Source organism: Leucopleurus acutus, assembly GCF_964270905.1.
Source record: "Leucopleurus acutus genome assembly, chromosome: 3".
Lineage (NCBI taxonomy): Eukaryota > Metazoa > Chordata > Mammalia > Artiodactyla > Delphinidae > Leucopleurus > Leucopleurus acutus.
In genome coordinates, this window is record NC_139145.1 from 117,403,466 (window position 1) to 117,429,275 (window position 25,810).

Genomic DNA, 25,810 nt, shown 5'->3' on the forward strand with positions numbered 1-25,810 from the left:
CAAATGTGTAGTAGTTTTTTCTACACTAAGAAATCCTACAACACCAGCTGGGTGTCATACAATAAACTCAATCCTGACACTGTCTACCTGAAGATAGCATCAGATCCCATAAGGTAAGTGTTCAGTTCCACAGTACTGCACCCCACCCCACCCCCTCACATACACTTCAGATGCCATTCACAAGTTGGTGATTAAGTCAATCTCCAGCCCTCTAATTATAAGTTTGGTTCCCCTGGCAACCAGCCCCCATCCTTATGGGCTTTCCAAAAGTCACCTCATTAACATAAACTCAGGGGTGGTTGAAAGGGGCTTGTTATGAATAACAAAATGCACCTTTATTACTCTTATCACTTAGGAAATTCCAAAGGTTTTAGGAGCTCTGTGCCAGAAATGGACAAACATCAAATTTCTTATTATACATCACAATATCACAGACATGAACACGTAATTTATAGAAGACAAACAAACAACAATAAACATACATAATGACACCATTCTCAGCAGGAACAAAAAACTCAAATTAAAACAGTAAGGTATTTTTCATGAACCTGTTTATCTTAAATTTAAAAGATTGATGATATCAGTGAAGGGTGAAAAGATGGGGAAACAAGAACTTTTTAATACAACTGTTGGTATGAGTATAAATTGGTAGAGCCTTGTAGGAATATCTTCAAAATTCCAAATCTAGGAATTTATGCCAAATACACCTACAGTGAAAACCAAGATGTATACTGCAATAGTGTTTATTGCAGCAATGTTTGTAATAGTAAAAACGGAAAACAGCCCAAATATCCAATGTATTATGACACAGCCATACAATGGAACAACAGAAAGATCTTTAAGATATATCAAGTATACAAAGCAAATTGCAGTAAATTATGGTCATATTTTTATGAACCAAAGGGTTAATGATTTTATTATATGTGTGTATATGTATATATACACATGTATGTATGTGTATACACAGACGTATATGGAAAAATCTGGTATAATAGACACCAAACATTAATATGGTTGTACAGCCTATAATCTTATATCATTCAAATTTTTTTTACAACAAACCTGTATTCCTTTAAAACCATAAAAAGATGTTTTTAAAACTCCAGTTGGGGACTTCCCTGGTGGTCCAGTGGCCAAGACTCTGCGCTCCCAATGCAGGGGGCCAGGATTTATCCCTGGTCAGGGAACTAGTTCCCACATGCTACAACTAAGAGTTCTCATGCCGCAACTGAAAGATCCTGCATGCCGCAACTAAGAAAAAGATCTTGCATGCTGAAACAAAGATCCGCGTGCTGCAACTAAGACCCGGCACAGCCAAATAAATAAATAAATAGATATAAAAAGAAAAAAAAAAAACCTCCAGTTGGAAAGTTTAGGGTTGACCTCTTGGAAGAGCTGACATTTTATGCCATCAAAGACTCTGAGCTGAAGAAAACCTTAAAAGTCATCTAATTTTGTGGTTCCCAAATGCAAGCTGTATTCTAATTGCATCAGAAGCACCAGGGAAACTTTTTTGTAAGAAACTTTTTTTTAATGGGGACAGATTCCTGGTCCCCATTTTCCAGAGACTATGATTCAGAATTTTGGGGGTGAGGCTGAGAAACCTATTTTTAAACCTATTTTTAAAACAATCTCCAGGTGATTCTGGTACTAAGCCAGACATAAGAACTATTTATTTCAACCTCCTACCCAATGCGGTAACCTTCCTCTGGAAACCTTGATGTAGATTACTTCAGAGACGAACATTTATTACACCTGTGAGAAACTTCTAGCGAGAAGATTCCATGTTTCATTGATCAGGTGTAGGTGGGACTACCTTGCCCCTGCAAAGTCTGGATAAAATTGGTTCCAACCCTAACAATTTTATAGCATGTTCAAGTTCAAAGTCTTCCCCAAGACATTTGCAAGTTTCAGAGAGGTTGCAGGTGCCTTGTATTGTGATGGGGGTTGGACCTCCATCTCAGGCTCTAGGCTCCTGTGTCTTCACATACTGCCTCAGTCCTGTACAACCTCTACCTCTGCAAGCATTGGGTTTGGGGGATGGGGCACTGGTGGGCATTCACAAGACAGGCAACAACTGAAAAACAACCAACAACATCCCCTCCATCCCACCGTCTACTCCAGTCCTGTAGACTTTACAGTCTTTTCCGCCAAAGTCTTCCCCACAGATACCCCCGAGGCTCAATCCCTTACCTCATTCAGTTTCCTGCTTAAATGTCATCTTCTCAGAAAGGCCTTCCCCAACCACTCTGTTCACCCAGGTGCTTTCCTTGGCTTTGTTTTTCCTCGTGGCACTTCCCACGGGCTGACGTACTGTGTGCTTATTCATGTGTTGGTCTATTGTTATCTCCCCACTAGAACGTGCGCTGGGAGTAGGCACTCCATGTGTCTGCTGTATTCACTGCCCTGTTCCCAGTGGCTATGACAACACCTAGCACAGAAGTTTGAGCACTCAAAAATATATATTGATATTGGTCTTTCTCTGTCTGGCTTACTTCACTGAGTATAATAATCTCTAGGTCCATCCATGTTGCTGCAAATGGCATTATTTCACTTTTTTGTGGCTAAGTAATATCCCATTGTGCATGTATGTGTGTGTATATATATATGTGTGTGTGTATATATATATATATATACATATACACACATACACCACATCTTCTTTATCCATTCATCCATCGATGGACATTTAGGTTGCTTCCATGTCTTGACTATTGTGACTAGTGCTGCTATGAACATTTGGGGTACATGTATCCTTTCAAATTATGGTTTTATCTGGATTCCTGTGCTGTACACCTGAAACTTACATGATATTGTAAATCAACTATACTTCAATAAAATTTTTAAAGTATATAGATACAGATATATAGATATAGATTGATGAGGGAAGGAAGAGATGTTTCGGTTCTCCCAAATCCATTCTGTCTTTTCCAGGTCTGTCTCTATGCCATTCTCCTAGCTTCCCACTTCTTGCTGGCTTTACTCTTTCCCCCTCTCCCTTTTCTACTCAATCCTCCCTCTCAGGAACACAACAGACTCCTCTTCTCCCTTCTCTCTCTTGTTAAAGCAGACTTTCTTAGAGCAGTTTTAGCTTCACAGCAAAATTGAGCTAAAGTTTCAGAGGTTCCCCCTACACCCCCTGCATAGTCTCCCCCATTATCAACATTCCCCTCTCCTTGCCTCTTGATAGGAGTCTCCCTCACCTCCTCTAATCCTTTAAAATCTGACAACATTTCAGCTCCAGAAATCTCTCCAACACAAATTAGACATCGTATCAAGGAATTTCCCCCAATCATAGACAATCTTCTCCATGAGAGAAATTCTATGCCAGAAATAAAGAAATATGTTTGTATTCATTGAAAATCCCTTTTTCCATAACTGCCACTCGATGATCTCAGTTTGCCCCTTAGGAGCAGAGGAAAATATGTCTGTGGTCTGTCTCGTCCACATGGCCACCCTGGCTGAAGATGCTGCTTCTGCCTAAATTCCATGGTTCCCAATTCCTGGTTCTGTATTATTTGGTTCTTTGTGTCATTTGATATCCAGAACTTTTCTCCATTTTTCTGATGCTATTTACCTGGAATCCTCTGGCTTCCAATGCCCTTCTTAGAATGTAGCACACATACTTGAAAATGCCCCAGGTATGGCTTAAACTGATTCAAAGAACAATAGGTTTATGGATTTGCCTGGTGGTGCAGTGGTTAGGAATCCACCTGCCAATGCAGGAGACACATGTTCGAGCCCTGGTCCGGGAAGATCCCACATGCCGTGGAGCAGCTAAGCCTGTGCACCACAACTACTGATCCCGCGTGACACAACTACTGAAGCCTACTTACCTAGAGCCCATGCTCCGCCACGAGAGAAGCCACAGCAATGAGAAGTCCACACACTGCAATGAAGAGTAGCCCCTGCTCGCTGCAACTAGAGAAAAGCCCGTGCACAACAACAAAGACCCAACTCAGCCAAAAATAAAATTAAATAAATAAATAAATTTATTTTAAAAAAGAACAGCGGGTTTATTCCTTTTGAAGATGTGGCCATAATACACCTTTAATGCATTAGCTGACTGGGAACAAAAATGTGCCTGTCCTTTTCCTGACCTGAGTTCCAGATGGTTGGGATTTTATCAACATGCATATTTTTGTCAGAGATTAAACAATGGTTCAGATAAAGATGTGGAAATAATTCTGATCTTCTCCCTCAGATTACCATAGCCCAGTTCTAACGTCAGTGCCCAGATCTGGCCCTCTGGGAAATTCAGGCTCTATTTTCCAGATTCAGCAGCCATTGGTGGCAATGGTGCTTTCAGAGGAAGCTAAAATCCCCAAAGAATCCTCTGTCTGATTAAACTCCCCAAGTGAAACCTCTACTAAGAACACACACCAAATGTGCTAGCAGTTGTTTTCAATAATTTAATTGGGTAAATATACTGCTATTCTCCCAAAATAACTTTTTTTTCTGAGTCAGGTTCCCTTCACCGTTTCTTCCTTGAGGCAAGTTTGAGATGCCTCACATTGTATTAACTGTCTGGAATCCATTGTCAACTGATATACCTCGTTTAAATGGACATCTGTGAAGGCTGTTTGGAGCAAATATCTGGACTCATCTATCTTTCTGGAAGATGGTCTTTGTAGTGGAGACAAACTGGGGTGGCTCCTGGCTCAGCACCTTCCCAGTCGCCCCTTCAACCTGGGCAGGGCCGATTGATCCAAGAGTAGAAGACACTGACTCAGACTTGGCCAATGAACGAGAAACTGCCTTGGATATACAGGCAAGTGGAGTTGAGGCATCTAATGCCAGTGCCACGGAAGAATACAGGAGCTCCTACTGCTGCCCTGGTCCTGCCCTCCCCTAGTTCTGCTCTTTCTACTGTTCAGAATCCTTCCTATAAATCTGACTTTATTATGTTGGCCAGAGTTGAACATTAACAGGATGAAATTGCAGAGGACCTCTAGGGCACTATCGCAGGACTCTAGCACTAAGCCCTACGCTCCTCAACATTTTGGTCAGAGCCTTAGACCAACCTTAAGGTGCCTGTGTTTTGCTCAGAACCTGAGTTCTGCACTTCTAACATATCCTAACAACCCATGAGATGTGTGTTATTATTATCCCAATTTTAGAAATGAGTCAAGTAAGGCCTAGCGGGTGCGCAGGTCAGACAGCTACTGAGAGGTGGAGGCCAGGTAGAACCCAAGGCGTCAGATTCCAGAGCCCCGCTCTTAAGCAGCACACAGCAATGTCTCTCTGAGGGTGTTCAGGCCTAAACCATAGGACTGCATGCTTAAGCATGCCCAGCGCCATGTGGAAAGCCCTTCAGCAGGAGGTTGGATTAGATGACCTCCAGCCTCCCATCTCCTTCCCACCTAACCAAGAATCTGAACTTTCTAAGCCAAAACCTCTGTTTCTCTTACTTTGTCTCCTGCCCCATCCTCTGATACTGAAATACAGAAAATGACGAACCCTCCCAGAGAAATCTGGGACTTAGAAGGAGGGAATGGAGGTGGTTCATTTGTCAAGCCTTCCAGTAACTCTAACCCACTTTTTGGGGGGTATGAGCCAACGCTCCCGCTGTAGTAGTCAGAGTTCTCCAGAGAAACAGAACCAATTGCATGTGCATATTTATAGAGAGAAATTTATTATAATAAATTGACTCCCATGATTATGGAGGCTACAAATCTCAAGAGCTGCAGTCGGCAAGATGGAGACTCAATGGTGTGGTTCTAGTCTGAAGGCCAGCAGCCTCGAGACCCATGAAGAATCAATGTTTCAGTTTGAGTCCGAGTGCAAGAAAATACCCAATGTCCCAACTCGAAGACAATCAGGGAGGAGAAATTCTCTCTTATTTAGAGGAAGGTCAACTTTCTATTCTATTCAAGCCTTCAACAGATTGGATTGTTCCCATCCACATTAGGGAGGGCAATCTGCTTTACTCAGTCTTCTGATTTAAATGTTAAACTTATCCAAAAAGAAACACCCAGAATAATGTTTCACTTAATATCTGGGCACCCGCTGTCCCAGCCAAATTGACACATAAAATTCACCATCTCCCTCATTTTCTCCAGAGGATCTCTCCAACTGACATCTCCTGTCCCTGGGCATGGGCTAAGACGGCAGATTTTACCTGGAGCAGACCTCACTTGACACAGGCCACAAATTGGGCTTCCCCCCCATCCAACCTGTGCAAATGCAAATCCAAATAAGCTTTCAATCAACAAATGCAGACCCCTCAGTCAAGGATGGTTTGTGCTTTGCTTCTTTAGAGTTAAAGGGATTATGTAAAAGACCTCTAGGTGACACTTCCAGCTTTGAAATCTAAAAATGTATGATTCTGGAAAAAAGTGTCAGTCTTTTGGAAATTATTTTGATGAGGCTGAACTTGGCCTCATCCTAAGGAGCTTTGAGTCTGTAGAAGGGGATTGTGCATGCTCATATCAGAACCATTCACTTGGGGTAACTTGAAAGATAGCTAATAAATAAGTATATAACACCCCCTCCCCCAAAGAGACCTTTCAGAAAAGTGAGTTTTCTTAGATGGCATTGGAAATAGCATCTGAAGGCGAAGGAAAAATCGTATCTGATGAGGCAGAGAAGTTGTTTTATAGTAACTCTTTATTGTTAACAAAGTTTAGTGAATAATGTTTAAGTAACAAGAGTAATAAGTGAGTCACTATAATCATTACTCTTTTATACTCATGGAATACCAGCAGGGAGCTTTGTACCAAGAAACTACATATCATCATATTTCTCAAGGAGAGAACTTTTAGAGTTACCTGACAGAAAAGGCAGAGATAGAGGGTACAATCTGTGGAATTCTGTTCACTGAGTACACTAAAATTACTCCTTATTATGGGCAATTTGCTTGCAAAGAAGTACAGGTAAACTTTGTCCTGAACAAATTCCATAATTACTGTCTCTACCTTGTCTCTCCGCAACAGGAGAGGCCACAACAGTGAGAGGCCCGCGTACCACACACACACACACACACAAAAAAAAAAAAAAGATAAAAAGAAAGGATAATTATTATGGAATTAAAGAGATAAAAGAATAACAACCCAATGCCATGTCTGAACCATGATTCAAAGAAACAAACTGTAAAAGACATCTTTCCCAGTTGGGAATGATATTGAGGAATTATTACTTTGGTTAGATGTGATTAATGGTGTGATGTTTATGTTTTTTAAAAAATGTCCTGCGTATTATATTGGAGTGTTCCAAGTAAAATAACATGATCTCTGGGATAAATGAAATGAAAGAAATTTCATTTGATTAAAATGAAAGAAGATTGGCAAAGTGTTGATAGTTGTTGGTTAATGAGCACCTAAAGTAAATTATACTATCATTTTGCATATTTGCAATTTTCCATAATAAAAAGGCTGCATGTGTGTGTTTTAGTTAACTCTGCTTGCTTTTTTTTTAGATTTTTAAAAATTGAGACAGTCGATTTATAATATTATATTGGTTTCAGGTGTACCACATAGTGACTCAAAATTTTTATAAATTATACTACATTTTTAGTTATTATAAAATATTGGCTATATTCACTGTGCTTTATAATATATCCTTGTAGCTTATTTATTTTGTATATAGTAGTTTGTACCTCTTAGTCCCCTACCCCATCTTGCCCCTTCCCCTGTCCCCTTCCCCACTGGTAACCACTAATTTGTTCTCTATATCTGTGAGTCTGTTTATTTTTGTTATATTGACTAGTTTGTTTTATTTTTTAGATTCCACATATAAGTGATGACATACAGTATTTGTCTTTTTCTGACTTATTACATGAAGCATGATACCCTCCAGGTTCATCCATGTTGTGACAAATGACAAAATTTCATTCTTTTTTATGGCTGAGTAGTATTCCATTTTATGTATGTATATATATATATATATATATGTGTGTGTGTGTGTGTGTGTATATATACATATATATCACAACTTCTTTATCCATTCTTCTGCTGATGGACACTTAGGTTGTTTCCACATCTTGGCTCTTGTAAATAATGCTGCTATGAACATTGGGTTACATGTATCTTTTTGAATTAGTGTTTTCATTTTCTTTGGATATATACCAGTTATGGAATTGCTGGATCATATGGTAGTTCTATTTTTAATATTTTGAGGAAACTCCATACTGTTTTCCACAGTGGCTGCACCAATTTACATTCTCCCAACAGTGTACAAGGGTTCCCATTTTTCCACATCCTCACCAATATTTGTTATTTGTGTTCTTTTTGATGATAGCCATTATGACAGGTGTGAGGTGATATCTCATTGTAGTTGTGATTTGTATTTCTGACAGTTAACAATGTTAAACATCTTTTCATATGCCTGTTTGCCATCTGTATGTCTTCATTGGAAAATCATCCATCTGGGTCTTCTGCCCATTTCTCAATCAGGTTGTTTGTGTTTTTTGATATTGAGTTGTATGAGATGTTTATATATTTTGGATATTAACCCCTTATCAGTCTAATCACTTGCAAATATTTTCTCCCATTTAGTAGATTGTCTTTTCATTTTGTTGATGGTTTCCCTTGCTGTGAAAAAGCTTTTCAGTTTAACTAGGTCTCATTTATTTATTTTTTCTTTTGTTTCCTTTGCCTTAGGAGACAGATCCAAAAGAATATTGCTACGATTTATGTCAAAGAGATTCTGCCTATGTATTCTTCTACGAGTTTTATGGTTTCCAGTCTCACATTTAGGTCTTTAGTCCATTTTGAGTTGATTTTTGGTGTGGTGTGAGAAAATGTTCTAATTTCATTCTTTTGCATGTAGCTGTCCAGTTTTCCCAGCACCACTTATTAAAGAGACTATCTTTTCTGCATTGTATGTTCTTGCCTCCTTTGTAGATTAATTGAACAGAAGTGCATGTGCTAAGTTCTGGGTTCTCTACTCTGTTCCATTAACCTGTATGTCTGTTTTTGTGCCAGTGCCATACCATTTTGATAACTGTAGCTTTGTGGGGGGTCTGGGCCTAGTGCTGGCTTACTGGTGGGTGAAGCCAGGTCCTGGGGCTCTTGCCAGCCCACTGGCAGGCAGAGCCAGGTCCTAGGGCCTGGCTGCAGGGCCCATGGGTCCTAGATCTAGTGTTGGGCCACTGGTGGATGTGGCTGCTTCCTAACACAGCTGGCTGTGGGGTCTGGGGTGTCCCAAAGTTTGTGTTGGCCTGCTAGGGCCCAGCTGGTCTCAGAGCTGGTGCTGGCCTGCTGGTGGGTGGACTGGGTCCGTAGGCTGTGGGGCTGAGGTTTTCCTGGGGCTGGTGTCCACCCACTGGTGGATGAGGCTGGTCCCAAGGCTAGACCAGGCTTGCTGGTGAGCAGGACTGGGGATTCCTGGGCTGGTGCCTTCCCACTGTTGAGTGGAGCTGGGTCCCAGGGACTCTGGCTGTGTCCCAGTCCTGGGACCAGCAGACTGGTGGGTGGAGCTGGGTCCTGAGGCTGGTAAGGTAGAGGGAGGATTACAGAATGGCGCTTTGCCAGCACCATTGTGCATGTGGTAGAATGAGTTCCCCATAACGGCTGCCACCAGTGACTGTGTCCCCAGGGTGAGCTCCAGTGGCCTCCTGCCTCCTTGGAAGGCTCTTCAGGATCAGCAAGTGGGTCTGACCCAGACTCCTTTCAAATTACTGCTTCTGTGCTGGGTCCCAAAGCATCTGAGATTTTGTGTGCGCCACTTACAAGTAGAGTCTCTGTTTCCCACAGCCCTCTGGCACTCCCAATAGTAAGTCCCGCTGGCCTTCAAAGCCAAATGTTCTGGGAGCTCATCTTCCTGGCACAGGAGTCCTAGGCTGGGGAGCCTGATGTGGGATTCAGACTCCTCGCTCCTTAGGGAGAACCGCTGCAATTGTAATTATTCTTTTGTTTGTGGGTCACCCACCTGGGCTTATGGGTCTTGACAATCCTGCAACTCCACCCTTCCTACCTGTCTTGTTGTGGCTTCTTCTTTCTATCTTTAGTTGTAGAAGATCTTTTCTGGTAGGTTCTGGTCTTTTTCATTGGTAGGTGTTCTATAATTTTGGTGTGCCCATGAAAGGAGGTGAGCTCAGGATCTTTCAACATCACCATCTTAGCCAGTCTCCCTAGAACTCCACTTGCTTTTCCACTCTAAAATTAACATAAGCATTTTAAGGAAAACAAAAAAATATATACAAAAGAGTTAACTACATTCCCACCACTCTTAACATGGTCAATATTCATTATATTTCCTTGCATTTTTTTCTTTGAACACACTAGATTTTTACATAGTTAATAATCATTTTATATTTCAATTTTAATTCTTATTTTTCACATAATATATCATAGCATCTATCATGTTATTACTTGGGCTTTATAACCAGTGACATGCCAGCTCTTGAGAGCTGACCATGAGCGCTTCTTCCTAATTCTGTGTTTTTAAAATCATTCATGATGGAAATATTTAAACCATGGAAGTCAGCAAACAATACAAATCAGAGCTTTTTTTTCTCCAAGGGAGCCAGTAAAGATTTACCAGCATATCACAGTTGATAACCATTATTTTTAATGGTCACCAAATAGTTCTTTGAGTAAATACATGATAGTAAACAGTTATATGATACTTATTACATACCAGGTACTGAGCACCTTATTCATTTAGCCATTTAATCCTAGCAGCAGAACCTATCAGGTAGGTGCTATTATCATCCACATTTTGCAGATGAAGAAACTCTGGCAGAAAGTAGTAGTAAATTGCCCACCGTCCCACTGGTACTAAGTGGGAGCAAGCCTGAGAGCTGGGATTTGAACTCTTACTGCAGCATCTTAGCCTTTATCATACCCAGCTGCTTTGTACCTCTGCTCCAGCCAACAGCTGGACAGCCACCCTCTGAAGCCAGCACCTCTGCACCATGAATCATTCAGTGAGTGGACAGAACTGCAAGGTAGCATCTCTCACCTTCTTCCCGCAGCCTGAGTGCATGTCTGGGGAGCCCTGCCCCCACCAGCAGTTTCAATTCCCTCTTGGAACACCACTCCGCGCTCCAGCAGAGCAGATGCACCAGCCTGCGCTGCCAGCTGCTCAGCGGGCACCATCTTCCTCGGGTTACTTTCAGAACCGAGCTGGGTTTGGGGGGGATGCTAGCACACCCCAAATTTCAAGGGCAATTATGACCTCAGAGGCCAAGTGAGCTTCTGTATTTTTTCGGGGACAGGGACTCCATGGGTGACTTCTTTCTCCTGCCCCAAAGGTTGGCAGTGTTTTAAGCTCCTGCCAGGCAGTCAGGCACACTGGGCAGGATTATATTTCTGGTGTAGCTGCTGAGTTGCCAAGTGATACTGGGGCAAGTCATTTGACCTCAGCAATGATCCTTTTACAGAATAGAGTCGTCATAAGACCCAAGTGTTTTCACAGCACTCAGAAGCTGTTGCAGGCACGATGCTGTGTATGCAATTCAGCTGCCTGCAGGCTCTCTCAGGGCCCAGCATTCACCTTCATGGGGGCTGAGAGCCTCAGAGCTCCCATTCCATGCTCTCCTATTAGAGTGATACGTGAGAGGTACGGTAATGGGTGGTCACTGAAGTTTGCCAGCCCAGCTTTGGAGAAGGGGCTCCCATGAAGCCAAGAATAGACCATTTCATCAAGAATCGGGGCAGAAGAAATATAGTCTCAGAAGGTATGGGAGGGGGACTTCCCTGGTGGCGCAGTGTTAAGAATCCACCTGCCAGTGCAGGGGACGTGGGTTCAAGCCCTGGTCCGGGAAGAACCCACGTGCCGCGGAGCAACTAAGCCCGTGCGCCGCAACTACTGAGCCTGTGCTCTAGAGCCCACGTGCCACAACTACTGAAGCCCGCGTGCCCAGAGCCCGTGCTCCGCAGCAAGAGAGGCCACCACAATGAGAAGCCTGCACACCGCACAAAGAGTAGCCCCCGCTTGCCGCAACTAGAGAAAGCCCGCGTACAGCAATGAAGACCCAACGCAGCCAAAAATAAATGAAAAATAATTTTTTAAATAGTTTAAAATAAAGAAGGTATGGGGGTTTGATTATCATCTGACTAACATCATCACTGAAACAAACAACGTTTGTGTCCCCTACATGCAAAGCCTTGCAATACCATAGGGATTCAATCAATATTTATTGAATAATGTCATTGTCACTCTAAGAACAAGGGAAGAGGTCTTGTAAGCATCTAGGTTCTGTCCAGTTTAGGATTTTCCCTGATCTTTCAAATTCTCCAATCCATTAAGTACCGAATAGGGATCCAGCCAGGATTAGAACATAATCAACAGCAAAGCTCTTTTTTCTGACAGTGCTTTCAAGAAAGGAGTTCAGAACCTGTAAACAGATGGGAGAGAGAAGGAGGAAGGGAAAGAAAGACAATGTGTAGAGGATTTGAAGGAATCATTTATGTCTAGAATTCCCTTGCCTCTCCATACTCAGATTCTCTTGAGTGCCTTTGATCCAAAAAGAAAGAAAGAACTGGATGCTTCTACAATTCCAGATTACTCTGCAGAATTGGAGGTACAGGGGAGGACTGGGACACAGACAAGAGTTGAGGAGAAACAGAGCATTTGGGGAGTAAGAGGCAGTTGTCATAGCCTCCTCTGTGGCAACCGTCAACCAATAGAAAGAAGATGTGGGTGGGAAAATAGCCATGTGAATAAAGTCCATGTTGCATTACTTGGTCTGCAGATGTCTGAAATCACGTATAATGTCTCCAGCTGGATGCATTTTTCTATTCTCTTGTAACCCCTAAAGACTGATAACAATCACGGGCATTTGCTGAGGCTTGTTTTCCCTCACTGTGATCTCATGTGAAGAGGAAAATTTACAAAGACAGCGATTCTGTATTGGCCATTTCTTTTTCAAAAAATGACAAAATACAGACCAAACTTGAGCTCCCCTACAGTGCAGTGATGAATTTCATAATTGTGTGTGTGAACTCTGCCATCTTTTACTTCTCACATGAGCCCTGACACCCGGTCCTCTCAATGTGGTCACCAAATGATGCTCTCAGAGAGTGTGATGGCTGACACGTGGCTAGCTTTCACTAGAGGACTCTGCGCAGTGTCCTGGGTCATCAGTTAGGAGTAATTGCCAGGGCCGACATTTGACTACAGCTAATGGCCTGAGGTGTCCAGGAGTCAATGACTCATGCTCACTCTGCCCTCTGCCCTCTAGCAAGCCTGTTTTTGTGTTTGATGGCCGTATTTCTACAACTCATCTAGACAGCACATCATACTGCTGCCCTGGGCATTTTAACAGGACAGTGGGTTATGTTCCAAACCGCTGGCAGTCTTCTCCCTCCACAGCATTGTAGTTCTTGCTATGATTTAATTTAATTGAGAACCACTGGCTCCAAGCTTGGCCCAGGGCGGTGGCCCATCCAATCCCTCAAGCCTGAGGGGGTTTTTAGTCAGGGCTGAAAGGTATAGGCACACCAGACAGAAGAAGCGTAATCTTCCAACTGCTACTGGAGCAGGGACTGAAGCGTCAGAAGCAGTCTGAAGGAGTGCAGTTCTTTTATGAGGGGGACAGTGATGAACCTCTAAAGCGTTAATGGTTTATCCAACAGGTCAGCAGGTCAGTCTGTCTCCATGAGCTTGGCAGGATAGGCTTGGCATCAGAGCATAAGTTTCTCATTGGGTGCAGTGATTTTCTCCTTTCTTATACCCTTTTGGGCTGGACAGTATTATCACCTGGAGATGGAATCCTTTCTCCACTCACTCTTTGTTCTACTCTCTGAGGACTCAGTTGGTAAGATTTCATTCTACTGCTGTGGCATTCATATATTGTTTTACCTCAACTCAGGGTAGAAAGTGCCTTATTTGTAGTAACTCAGTGCATGCACGTGCCACAGGCACAGAGACACACTTGAAGCAAAATCTTCAAAACTGCATAGGGATACTTCCAATGTTATTCGATTTTTTTTCCCTCCTGCTTCATTTTAATACTGGTCAAGACTACTATATTGATTTTGTAACACAAATGGGTCACCACTCACGTCTTGAAAAGCACTTATCACATGCACACTTGGACTATCTACTTTCACTCATTCTCTGGGACGTTCTCATTGTCTTCTAGGTTTTACTATTTCTTGTGCAAATTTTCACATTTGTCAAGTATTTGAAAATAATTTAGCTTGTCAATATTTATACACCTTTAAAAATTCCTCAACAAAGCCTCAAAACATCTCAATACTTGACTTCATCTCTGCTACTTCATTCTTTTCTCTGCCCCAAAGCTGTTACTATATAGGAAACAGTCTGAAAGACACCAAAATGTTAACAGATTTTCTCTGGATGGTGAGATTATAAGTAGTTTTTCAAATATCTAATAACTATATATTATTTGTATAATAGTAGTGCAAATTTTTACAGTGATCGTTGCTATATCTAATTAAAAGTTTAGCTACTAGAGCTTTTGAAAATGTTGGTAAATTCTTCTTATGATCTTATTAATTTTTTACTTTCTTAAGTCATTCAAAAAGATTGCAAATAAAGCCCAATTAACAGCCTTTGAAAGATATCAGTGTTTCCTAGTGTTTGTTTCTTTTGCCATAATTTTCTTCTATTCTCGTATTTGTTTTTCGATTCTCTTAAAATATTTATGTATCTTTTATCAGTTTGCTAGTGTCAGTCTTCAAAAATCAGTTCTCCAGCTGGCTGACAAATCGTAGGAAACTATTGCTCCTAAGTCTTCTGTTAGGTAACAGATCATTCTGTCTTCCCTGAGGACTCATAATTCAGCAGCATTGTCAAACCTCAAAAGTAATAAATTGTATTTAATCTTTGTCAGATCCAGACTAATTTGCTGATGATTAGTTGGACATAAGCAGTAATATTTTTTCATTGGGTACAATCTACGGACTTTGTGTTCCACTTAGCTGTAACTTATTTCAGTTTGTAGATAACAGTTGGCCGTTATATATGTATTTCTTTATGATTTGAGGAAGTTACGCTCACTCAGGGCCTCTGTTAAGATAAAGGCATGAACTACAATCTCTGGAGTGTTACTGGATCAAGTTAAGTTGCCACCTTGCAAATATACCCACTTTATGTCATCTCTGACCCAGCCTAGGAGACCTCCTAGGGCAGCAAGGAAAGAAAGGAATAGGTAGTACAGGGTGGTCACCTTTCAGAGCTGGTGCTTCACATCTTCCTTCATTCACTCCCTTTTCTTATTGAGTACATTCTTGCTACCTTTCAACCCTTTGAAGCTCCCTATACTCAAGTCCTGGTTGCAAAGGCAGTTCATTGAGCCTGCAGGGAGGCAACCAATCAAAATCATCCTATGTTCCATCTTTGCCAACTTCAGAACTTACCAATTGAAATATTAAACAAAATAATAAACTGGATGTGGGTTTTTAAACTACGTTTAGTGATGGAAGCAGAATGTAAATATAGGTCTCCCTAAGTAGAATTTTTAAATTGAATTATCCACTTTCTTATTAGAACCTCTCCCCTTTGGCACCATTCCTTTCTGTGGCTAAGCACTTAGCAACGTCATGCCGTTTCCTAGGCCTCTTTTTATTTTTCTCTCCTCTAGTTCTCAAGCTGTCAGAGCTACTTCCCTCTTTCATGTATGTTTATCTGTCCATTACTATTCTCTCAGTATTCAGCTTATCTGAAGAAGATCTTGGGGTCTGAGTTGACCACACTTATGAGCTGTTAGTGTAATGTGGCAGGGTTAAAAAGTTCCATAGGAGGATACCATGCTTGGTCTTATATGGCTATCCTCCCATGTACCAATTATTAAGGCTGTATGGTCCTCCTCACGATGTGGTCATTGCGGAAACACCAATTAAGGAAAGATGCAGCCTTTAATCAATGAATGGGAGCCTTGCCCCTAGTGTGAATGGAGGAGACAGCCCAGAGCACAGAGGGTACGAGAATCCAGAAGTGACCTGACACCTGGCACCATAGCCACAGGAAATTTATTGGGACTAAGCACCTTCTGGACCCCAGAAGTATTGGCCAACTGAAGCCCTCCTGGAGGGATCATTGGTTTAACCAGCTAGAACTGGTTTGCTCTTTCAGATCTCCACAGAGAATGGGAAGAGAGGCAGAAATCAACTGAATTTGTTTTGTGGTGAAAGTTTCCACTGGGGAATGACTGCTTTGGGTTCCCACCAGCTTCAGCAGGAAGGTTAATTAAATCATTATCCTGCTGACTGGCATTGAAACAGTGGATGCCTTGAATCAGCAAGGCAGTTTCAAAAGTGTTCAGCTGAAAACAGAGTTAAGACCCTCCTTGTCCTGCTCTCTAATGGTGACCCAACTCGGGGCCATTAACCTCCCACACGGACAGACTGGGTCAGCTTCCATGGAACTTGCTTTAGCTGCACAATTTCCTTCAGAGCCTGATTAGGAGTCATTGGCTCTTTTATGTCAGTTCCTATAGCACTGAAAGAGCTCTGTTAATACCTGAATCAGGAAACTCAGTGGCATTTTCCAGTGGTGATAAGGCATGCCTTGTTTTCCAGGAGCACAAGCAATAAATGGACATGTGACATCTGTTAGCTACGTTGTTGCTAATTTGTATCTATTATACCTCAGAGTAAGTAAGAGGATATGCAGGGGCCTCTGGTGGTAGTCTCCACCAATATGGTCTTGATCTATAAAGATTTCTTGTCTTATCACCATGAAAAAGGACTGTGTAAACTCATTTTTCCAAAAGGCTGTTATGAAAAAAAGCAATAATGAAAGGGTACACCAGACATACTATTCCATGGTGTCTCTTGTTTTGTGAGAAAAATTTAAATGGTAGGGTCACTAGTTGACATGGAGTTTCTGACCAGGATGTTTAGTGGCCCATTGCATAAATGATTAAGCAGAGAAAGGTGGAGTGTATTGCATTGTCTTAGCTTCCTGTTACTACTGTAACAAATTAGCACAAACTTAGTGCCTTAAAGCAACATAAATTTATCATTGAAACCAAGTCCCCTGCCTGAGTTTATGATTTACCTCTCTATCCAAAACTTTATTCTCTTTCTTGTCCCGTCCTCTGTTCCCCTCAGGATGGAGGAGTAAAAAAGAAAATGGGTGATTGAAACTGAGCAGGACCTTTTGGGGCCTTCTTGGGTACAAAAGCTCCTCCGTGTCCCCTGTTTCTTGTTTGTAGGAAAAAAAAGGGCTTTAGTCTCCTATACTTTTTCTGAGTTCCAAAGAGCAGCCTCAAGCAGTTAATAATTTTATTTATTTATTTATTTATTTATTTATTTACTTTTGGCTGCGTTAGGTCTTCATTGCTACGTGCGACCTTTCTCTAGTCACTGCCAGCGGGGGCTACTCTTTGTTGCGGTGCGCGGGCTTCTCATTGCAGTGGCTGTTCTTGTTGTGGAGCACGGGCTCTAGGTGCGTGGGCTTCAGTAGTTGTGGCACATGGACTCAGTGGTTGTAGTGCACGGGTTTAGTTGCTCCGCAGCATGTGGGATCTTTCCAGACCAGGGCTCAAACCCGTGTCTCCTGCATTGGCAGGCAGATTCTTAACCACTGCGCCACCAGGGAAGTCCCAAGCAGTTAATAATTAGGGAAGTGAGAGAATACAGAAACAAAGGAAAAGCAGTAAAGAAATAATAGTTCAGCAATAAAACAAGAGTCCTAGTTCCTCCTCAAGGGATATGCATGACAACCTGATGCATATCTTTGAGTTATTCTGCAGAGACTGACCACATGCTGACCACAAGCACTAGACCCCAGACTGGTTGGAACCAGAAGGTGGATGAGTAAGATTCCCAAAACATCACCCTGTGACCACACCACCAACCAATCAGAAGAAAGTCCACAAGCTGCAACCTTCATCCCAAATGTTGCCTTGAAAAACCCCTCCCTGAAAGCCATCATGAAGTTTGGGTCTTTTGAGTATGAGCTGCCGGTTCTTGCTTGATGCCTGCAATAACTGCTGTACTTTCCTCCACCACAAACTGCTGTCAGTAATTTGTCTTTGCTGTGTGGTGGGTGAGCAGACGTTAAGTTCAGCTCTGTAACATTATCTTACAGTTCTGGGGGTCAGAAGTCTGAAATGGATCTTAGGGAGTTAAAATCAAGGTGTTGGCAGGGTTTTGTTGCTTCTGGGGACTCGAGGGAAGTACCTGTTTCCTTGCTTTTTCTAGCTTCTAGAGGCTGCTTGCGTTCTTCGGCTCATGGTCTCCAGCTAGCAATCCCATCACTCCAGCTTCTTATGTTGTCGTGTCTCCTTCTCTGACTCTTCTGCCTTCTTTTCCTTAAAAGGACCGTTGTGATTACATTCGACCCACGAAATAATGCTTGATAATCTCCCACATTGCAAGATTCTTAATTTAAACATATCTGCAAGTTCTCTTTGCCATGTAAAGTAACATATTTGCAGGTTCCAGGGAAAAGGATGTGGACATCTTTGGGGAAGCATTATTCTGCCTACCACACCTATTAAGGGAATTGCTGGTTTTCTCTCTCAATATTAGAGCTGTTTCAAATTCCTTTGCCATGAGAGGACAAAATAGCAACGTAGATATGGTCCCTCAGAGACACAGAAACCCATTTTCCATTATCAAATGCAGTTTCAGGAAATGGCCATGTTAAAGGACCATAAAGATAACGGCGCTCCCTGGTTGAACAGCTGGGCTCTGAGCACAACTCTGAGATAGGTACAATAACAGTTTCATGGCTGGGAAGCTGGGGGAGGGAGGGTGTGTTGGCAGTGCAGGGTGGGAAGGCGGTGTTTGAAAGGTAAAATAGCCTCTGAGTAGAATGCTGAGCCTTACTGTCTCCCGAGTTTCTAGGTTATTTGGAAAACCCCCCTAGGGAGAAGTCAGCCAGCCTTGAAAAATCACATCCTCTTTCATAACTGCCCTCTCGACCCTGAAAAGCTGAGCTGGAGCAGGGGCTCAGAGAAATGTGGGAAAACTGAAGGAGCCTGGGCTTGGGAGTCAGACAGAGTGGGGTTCCAGCCTCCACTCTGTGCAACTTGGAGCACATTGCTTAATCTTTCTGTAAAATGAAAATATCTGCCTCAGGGTTGATGTAAAGACTAGACGCAATATATGTAAAGCTTACAGTCAGTGCCATTATTGCTATTATTATTATTATCATTAGAAAAGGAAATGAAAATTGGAGTCAAGTCTTCCAGGAAAATTTCTCACACTGTTACAACCACCAGACATTTGACCCAACCAGGGGAGAGAATTTGAGGGCAAGAATGATGTACAAAAATGACTCTCTCTTTCCCACTCCCTGTGCCCAGATGCCTGTCTAGAAGAAGTCTTGCGAGAACCTTCTTAGGCTCTAAGGGAAAAAAACCAAACACAGTAACACTCTCAGTCTTTTTTTTTTTAATATTTATTTATTTATTCATTTTGGCTGTGCTGGGTCTTAGTTGCAGCATTCAGGATCTTTAGTTGTGGCATGGGAGCTCTTAGTTGTGGCATGCGGACTTCTTAGTTGTAGCGTGCATGTGGGATCTAGTTCCCCGACCAGGGATCAAACCTGGGCCCCCTGCATTGGGAGAGCCGAGTCCTAACCACTGGAGCACCACAGAAGTCCCAACACCCTCAGTCTTGAAGATGCTAAAATTAAGCCAACAGGAAGCAATTTAGTTCTTCAGATTCCTGGCTGAGTTCCTCTAATTGTATTCTCTTCCCACAAATTTTGAGGTTTTGAAGAGGCTCCATCTTCCCCTCCAGTGTTCAGAACTGGTTGATACGAGTCATACAAAGAGAACTCAAAATATCACTGGCAATGCTGATGCAAGATCGTGACTTTAGATCTACAACCATGTGGGTTTACCATCAGTTCACCCCAAGGAGATGAACTTACTTACCCAGACCCTGGCATAGCTGGACAAGTCAGGGACATCCCAAAGTGCTGGCCCTTGACTCTGGTCTGGCCAAAAACAGATTAGAATGCCTGCAGCCTGGAGACATGCTTGCTCCAAAATAAAATAACCCCAGAGAAGCTGATGGACCATGCTTAGTTCCTTCCCCCAAATTCACCAATCAGAAGTCCCACCTCCTCCCATGGGCAAGAATAGGTGAGAGGTAATGAAATAGGCCAGAAGAATTACTCTAGCAGGAATTCCTTTCTCTGCCTCAAAACCTGAGGCCTGGATCACTTGCTCAGGGGGAAGCCAGCTGCGAGTCATAAGACTCTCAAGCAGCCCTGTGGTTGAGGAACTGAGGTCTCCCACCAATAACCAGCACTGACTTGCCAGGCTTATGTGTGAGTCACTTTGGAAGTGAATCCTAGCCCTAGTCAAGCCTTCAAATGCTGGAACCTGTTGTGAATGATAGATTCTGTCAGTTAGGCCGAGCAGACCCCCATTTGATGAGCAGCCATTCAGTGAAACAGATACCTAAACAATTAAAAATGGAGGAAGAAGATACAGTTGATGTGTTGGGCAGCAAGAATGAGGTGTCTACCAAAAAGAATACCTGCTACTTGACCCCAGAACTCGGTTCTACAAACGAGGATACATTCTCAGTTAGAGAGCTATAATTTGGTCCCATCACTTCCTAGCAACTAGAGTGTCATTTTCTCTAATCTTTTATTTTCCCTTTTCCCATTTTTTTATGTGTCTGTGTACAAGCATATTGCATTTGTTTTTTTTTTTTTTAACTAAATGGCCAATGATGTGTTTTGACCAGCATCAAATGGACATGGAAAAGCTGTTTTTGTTCAATCTTTTCTCCATAATGGCATACTAGTTCAACTTTTATCTTTAAATTCTGTACGTTTTTAATAAAGGAAGTGAGGGATTTAGGATAAGCTCTGACTCCTGTAGGACCACGGTGCCTTAAATCCCAAAGATGAAAACTCAAGGAGTAGAAATAATAAAAAATCATGCTGGTTTCTTGTGATTTGAGTTTGTGCGTGTCAGTTTCTTGGGCAATGAACCCATCATCTTCAACCGATAGGCAAGAGAGTCACATAATGTTGAATGTCTAGACCTGGAAACAAACAAAAAACAAGCAAACAAACTCAACATCAAGAAGACATCAGAGCTCTGGAGGTCTCCTAACAGTATAAGCGAAGGGATGCTCTGTGAAACAGAGACATGGTCAAAGGGAAAAAGGATGTACAGAAAAGAAAGACAACAAACAACAATAGAAGAAGATGGGTGAGGAAATAGCTCCCACTTGACTCTATGCCACATGCCAGACAAATGCTCCTGGCATCACTTTTGGAAAGCCACCTGGTTCTGAGAACCAGTGACCATTGTTGTTCAGTAGGAATGTGATTGGTGAGCTCGGGTGGGAGGAGGGTGTACTAAACCTTTGATAACTACAGACGGAGTTCCTACATCACCAGAAATGGCATCAAGCCAGAAAAGGAAAAATGTGATTTGACTAGAAAACATCCACCATTTAAGCCACTGGCTTAAAATGCGCTTTCTCATCTTCCACACTTTCATTCCAAGGAAAGAAGACAATTGCTATGGAACCAATAATAAAAATCAACCTTGGATGTTGTAAGTCTACTTATTTGAAACCCAGAAAAGTTCTGTTTCCTTAAATAGAAGCACGCTCTAGCAGCGCCTACACTCTATTTCATCTAATTCCTCATGAATTTGTATGTACGGTAAAGCAACTCGGTTAGCACGGTCCAGGAAGATGCCGTTATATTCTGATTATGAAGACGTCAAGCCTCACAGTCAGGCACAACAGGCAGAGCGCTCACTTCCAAGAGTCAGAGTTTCCCACATGCCAGTCTGTGTCGGTGAGTGGGAATGCAGAGTCTGCCTTCCTCATAAAGTCGTGTCAGTATAAACCGGAGGATTTCCTCTGTTTTCTCAGCGTAAGCTCAGAACTGGTGCGTATACATGACTTGATGGTTTCCTCCCTTCGCAAAAGAGAAAAACAAACCCGCTGCTGCTTCTCCTAGTTTGGGGCTGCCCAGGACAGCTCTGATCACAGGTGAGGCTTCACAAAAACCAAGATGCAACCACTCGCAGCTCTGTTTGAACCCAGCAGGGCTTCCAGAACACCAGAAACCCTCTGTTCATTATGTGCGAGCTTCCCAGTACCTCACTGGGTTGCTTCTTTGTTACCAGAGGAAGGAAGGCTGTTGGAGAGGGAAGGATGCCTTCTAGGACAGGAATCTCCTTTCCTCCTAGCCCCACCTGGGTGGTGTACATCCACCCCGCTCAGGACAGCTAACTCTTAGGTCCTCTTGACCTCCTGACCCCATCGGCCAGAGCCCTCAAGTAGAGCAGGTTTCTGGCCTTCGGGGGACCCTGCCTTTCCCCTGGGTCCCATGCCACCTCCTCAGATGGAGTAAGAGAAAGGGAACAATTTCCTCCCTCTTCCCCCTCTGTCTCTCTCTCTCTCTCTCTGTCTCTCTCTCTCTTTCTCCTTATCTTCCCCTCTACACACACACACACACACACACACACACACACTGTGATCTTATGATATCATAAGAAATATATATTTGGTCTTCATTCCGGTTCCTGGCACAAAGCTTCTAAAACCCTTCTAAATTCCTGAGTGGCAGGGCTGAGTGGAGTGTCTTTCTTTATTCATAATAAACCCATACCTGAGTTCATGCTAATGAGGTGACTCTTGGAGGATGGGGGCTGGTTGCCAGAGGAACCAACCACAGAGATTGAAATGTTGGAAGTTTTAGCCCTACTCCCTGACCTCCAGGGAGGGGAGAGGGGCTGAGGATTGAGTTAATCACCAATGACTAATGATTTAATCAAACATGCCCACATGGTAGAACCTTCATAAAAACCCTAAATGACTGGATTCAGAGAGCAGCTGGTGGATGGTAACTAGACTTATGGTGATCGTTTTGCAATGTATAGAAGTATTTGTTGACTGGATAAATAAACGCACACCATAAGGGCTTTCAGTTGAGTTGTATTCTGTGTCTTACTGAGGACTAGAGCCCAGGAGACAGCCTCTCAGATAGCTCCAAAGAACTGCTCCAAAGAGGTAGGGGAGGGGCCAGGATATAGATGAATGTTTTGCTGAGAAATACATGTAATGGAGCATACATCTTGCTAAAAGATTACAGCCAATCACAAAAAACATATCACAAGTTAATAATTTTAGTGCTTCTCTATGGATGGGAAGATGCAACAATCTTGGGTCATTGAAATTCTTCCTTAGATATGTATCTTAACTATCTAGGGGCTCATATAGCCACAACACAGAATGCTTCACCGTGAATTCCTTTCAGGTTGTACTGTAGGTCTGTAATGGCAACAGTTAATGACTTGATCTCTGTAGAACTGGAATGGCAGGCAACATTTTTTGTTTATGTATTGAATCACTGTGTTGTGTAACAGGAACTAACATAGCGTTGTAGGTAAATTATACTTCAAAAACAAACACACACCCCACCAGAGGCAGGGGTAGGGGGATGGGGAATTCAATGAAGGCTGTCAAAAGGTACAAACTTCCAGTTATAGGATAAATAAGTACTAGGGCTGTAATGTACAACATGATAAATATAATTAACACTGCTCTATGTTATATATCAAAATTGTTAAAAGAGTAAATCCTAAGAAGAATTCTCATCACAAGGAAAAAAATTTGTTTTCTATGTCTCTAATTTTGTATCTATATGAGATGAGGGATGTTCACTAAACTTACTGTGGTCATCATTTCATGATGTGTGTAGGTCCAATCATGATGCTGTACACCTTAAACTTACACAGTGGTGCATGTCAATTATATATCAATAAAACTAGAGGGGAAAAAAGAGAGTATCTGGTGGGTAAGGAGGAATATTCTCCAAGCATTCAGATATCCTGCATTTCACAGAGTAATATTTATACACTCATATAGTTGAGTTTTGTTTTTTTTAGCATTTCCTTTTCCCTGCATTACTTGGTATTTCTTTTTGTTTGTTTGCTTAATGGTTTTTCTTTTTAAGTTGAGAATTATGTTTTATTCGGCAGAAAGTTTTAGGACTTCAAGCCTGGGAGGCAGCAATCTCAAGTAACTCTGAGAGAACTGCTCCAAGGAGGCACAGGGGGAGCTAGGATATACAGGAATTTTGCAACAAAGGAAAAGTAGTCTGAACGTCAAAAGATTATTGTTCATTAAAGAAAACTAGATATCTCAAGTTAAGGAATTTAGCGCTTTTCTGGGCTCACTGAAATCACCCCTTTCATATGGTGTTCCTTTTTAGATTATATATTTCTTCAGCTGAAAGTCAAGTTCATTTATTAAATACCAACTTAAAACTCAATATCTCAGGGCTTCCCTGGTGGCAAAGTGGTTGAGAGTCCGCCTGCCGATGCAGGGGACGCGGGTTCGTGCCCCTGTCCGGGAAGATCCCACATCCCACGGAGGGGATAGGCCCGTGAGCCATGGCCGCTGAGCCTGCACGTCCGGAGCCTGTGCTCCGCAACAGGAGAGGCCACAACAGTGAGAGGCCCGCGTACCGCAAAAAAAAAAAAAAAAAAGAAAGAAAGAAAACTCAATATCTCGAATTAGGATAGTCAAAAACAAAATAACTTTTCTTTACTTCCCTTTCCCCAAGTCATACATTACATCTACAAGAAGAAAATTCTAAATTCTGCAAGGGTAGGGATCTTTGACTATTTTGTTTAGTGATATAGTCTGGGCACCTCCGAGAGTGTTTGGCACACTGCTGGAACTCAACACTCAGGTATTCTGTCAGCAAATGAATGCATTCAAGAGCTGTCAATCATTTACTTTGCCTTACTCCAGTTGTTGTTAATTTAACCTGGGGTTGTATGCCCACGGTATTTTCTTTTCACCATCTAAATCCTTTTCAAGAATTGCTCTGGGTGTGTGTGCGTGTGTGTTCACTTTCTTTAATATCACTACATTACCATGTTATCACCATGGAATGTAAATTCAGGTTAGACAAGCGAATTTCACAAGTACAATAAAGCATTCTATAGCATACCAAAGTTTGTATAAAGTCTGACCAATCCAGCTTGCTCATAAACCATTTCCATTATAGGTAATTTACTTAGTTTAACATTTATGATTCTTATAGAGATAATAAACACACTGCAGACATTTAAAAAGTGGTTTTGGGGGCTTCCCTGGTGGCGCAGTTGTTGAGAATCCGCCGGCAAGTGCAGGGGACGCAGGTTCGATCCCTGGTCCAGGAAGATCCCACATGCCAGAGCAACTAAGCCCGTGTGCCACAACTACTGAGCCTGCACTCTAGAGCCCATGAGCCACAACTACTGAGCCCATGTGCCACAGCTACTGAAGGCTGCACACCTAGAGCCTGTGCTCTGCATGCAACAAGAGAAGCCACCGCAATGAGAAGCCCGCGCACCGCAACGAAGACCCAACGCAGCCAAAAATGAAAAACTAAAATAAATTTTAAAAAATAAATAAAAATTGTTTTTCATTTACCTTTGCATTAGCACTTAAAATACACATTTCTACTTCAAAATGACATTGATAAATTATTCTAGTATAACAGCAGCAAAATATAATTCTGCGATTTCAAAAGAGCTAAAAGGGGATCTACAATTGAGTTATTCTCATGTTTACAACTATGATTCTGAAATAAATATTCCTTCTAGGGGCTTCCCTGGTGGCGCAGTGGTTGAGAATCTGCCTGCCAATGCAGGGGACACGGGTTCGAGCCCTGGTCTGGGAAGATCCCACATGCCGCGGAGCAACTAGGCCCGTGAACCACAACTACTGAGCCTGTGCATCTGGAGCCTGTGCTCCGCAACAAGAGAGGCTGCCATAGTGAGAGGCCCGCGCACCACGATGAAGAGTGGCCCCCGCTTGCCACAACTAGAGAAAGCCCTTGCACAGAAACGAAGACGCAACACAGCAAAAATAAATAAATTAATTAATAAACTCCTACCCCCAACATCTTCTTTAAAATATATATATATATTCTAAGCAGCTCTGTTATCAGCTTTTTAGGTTTG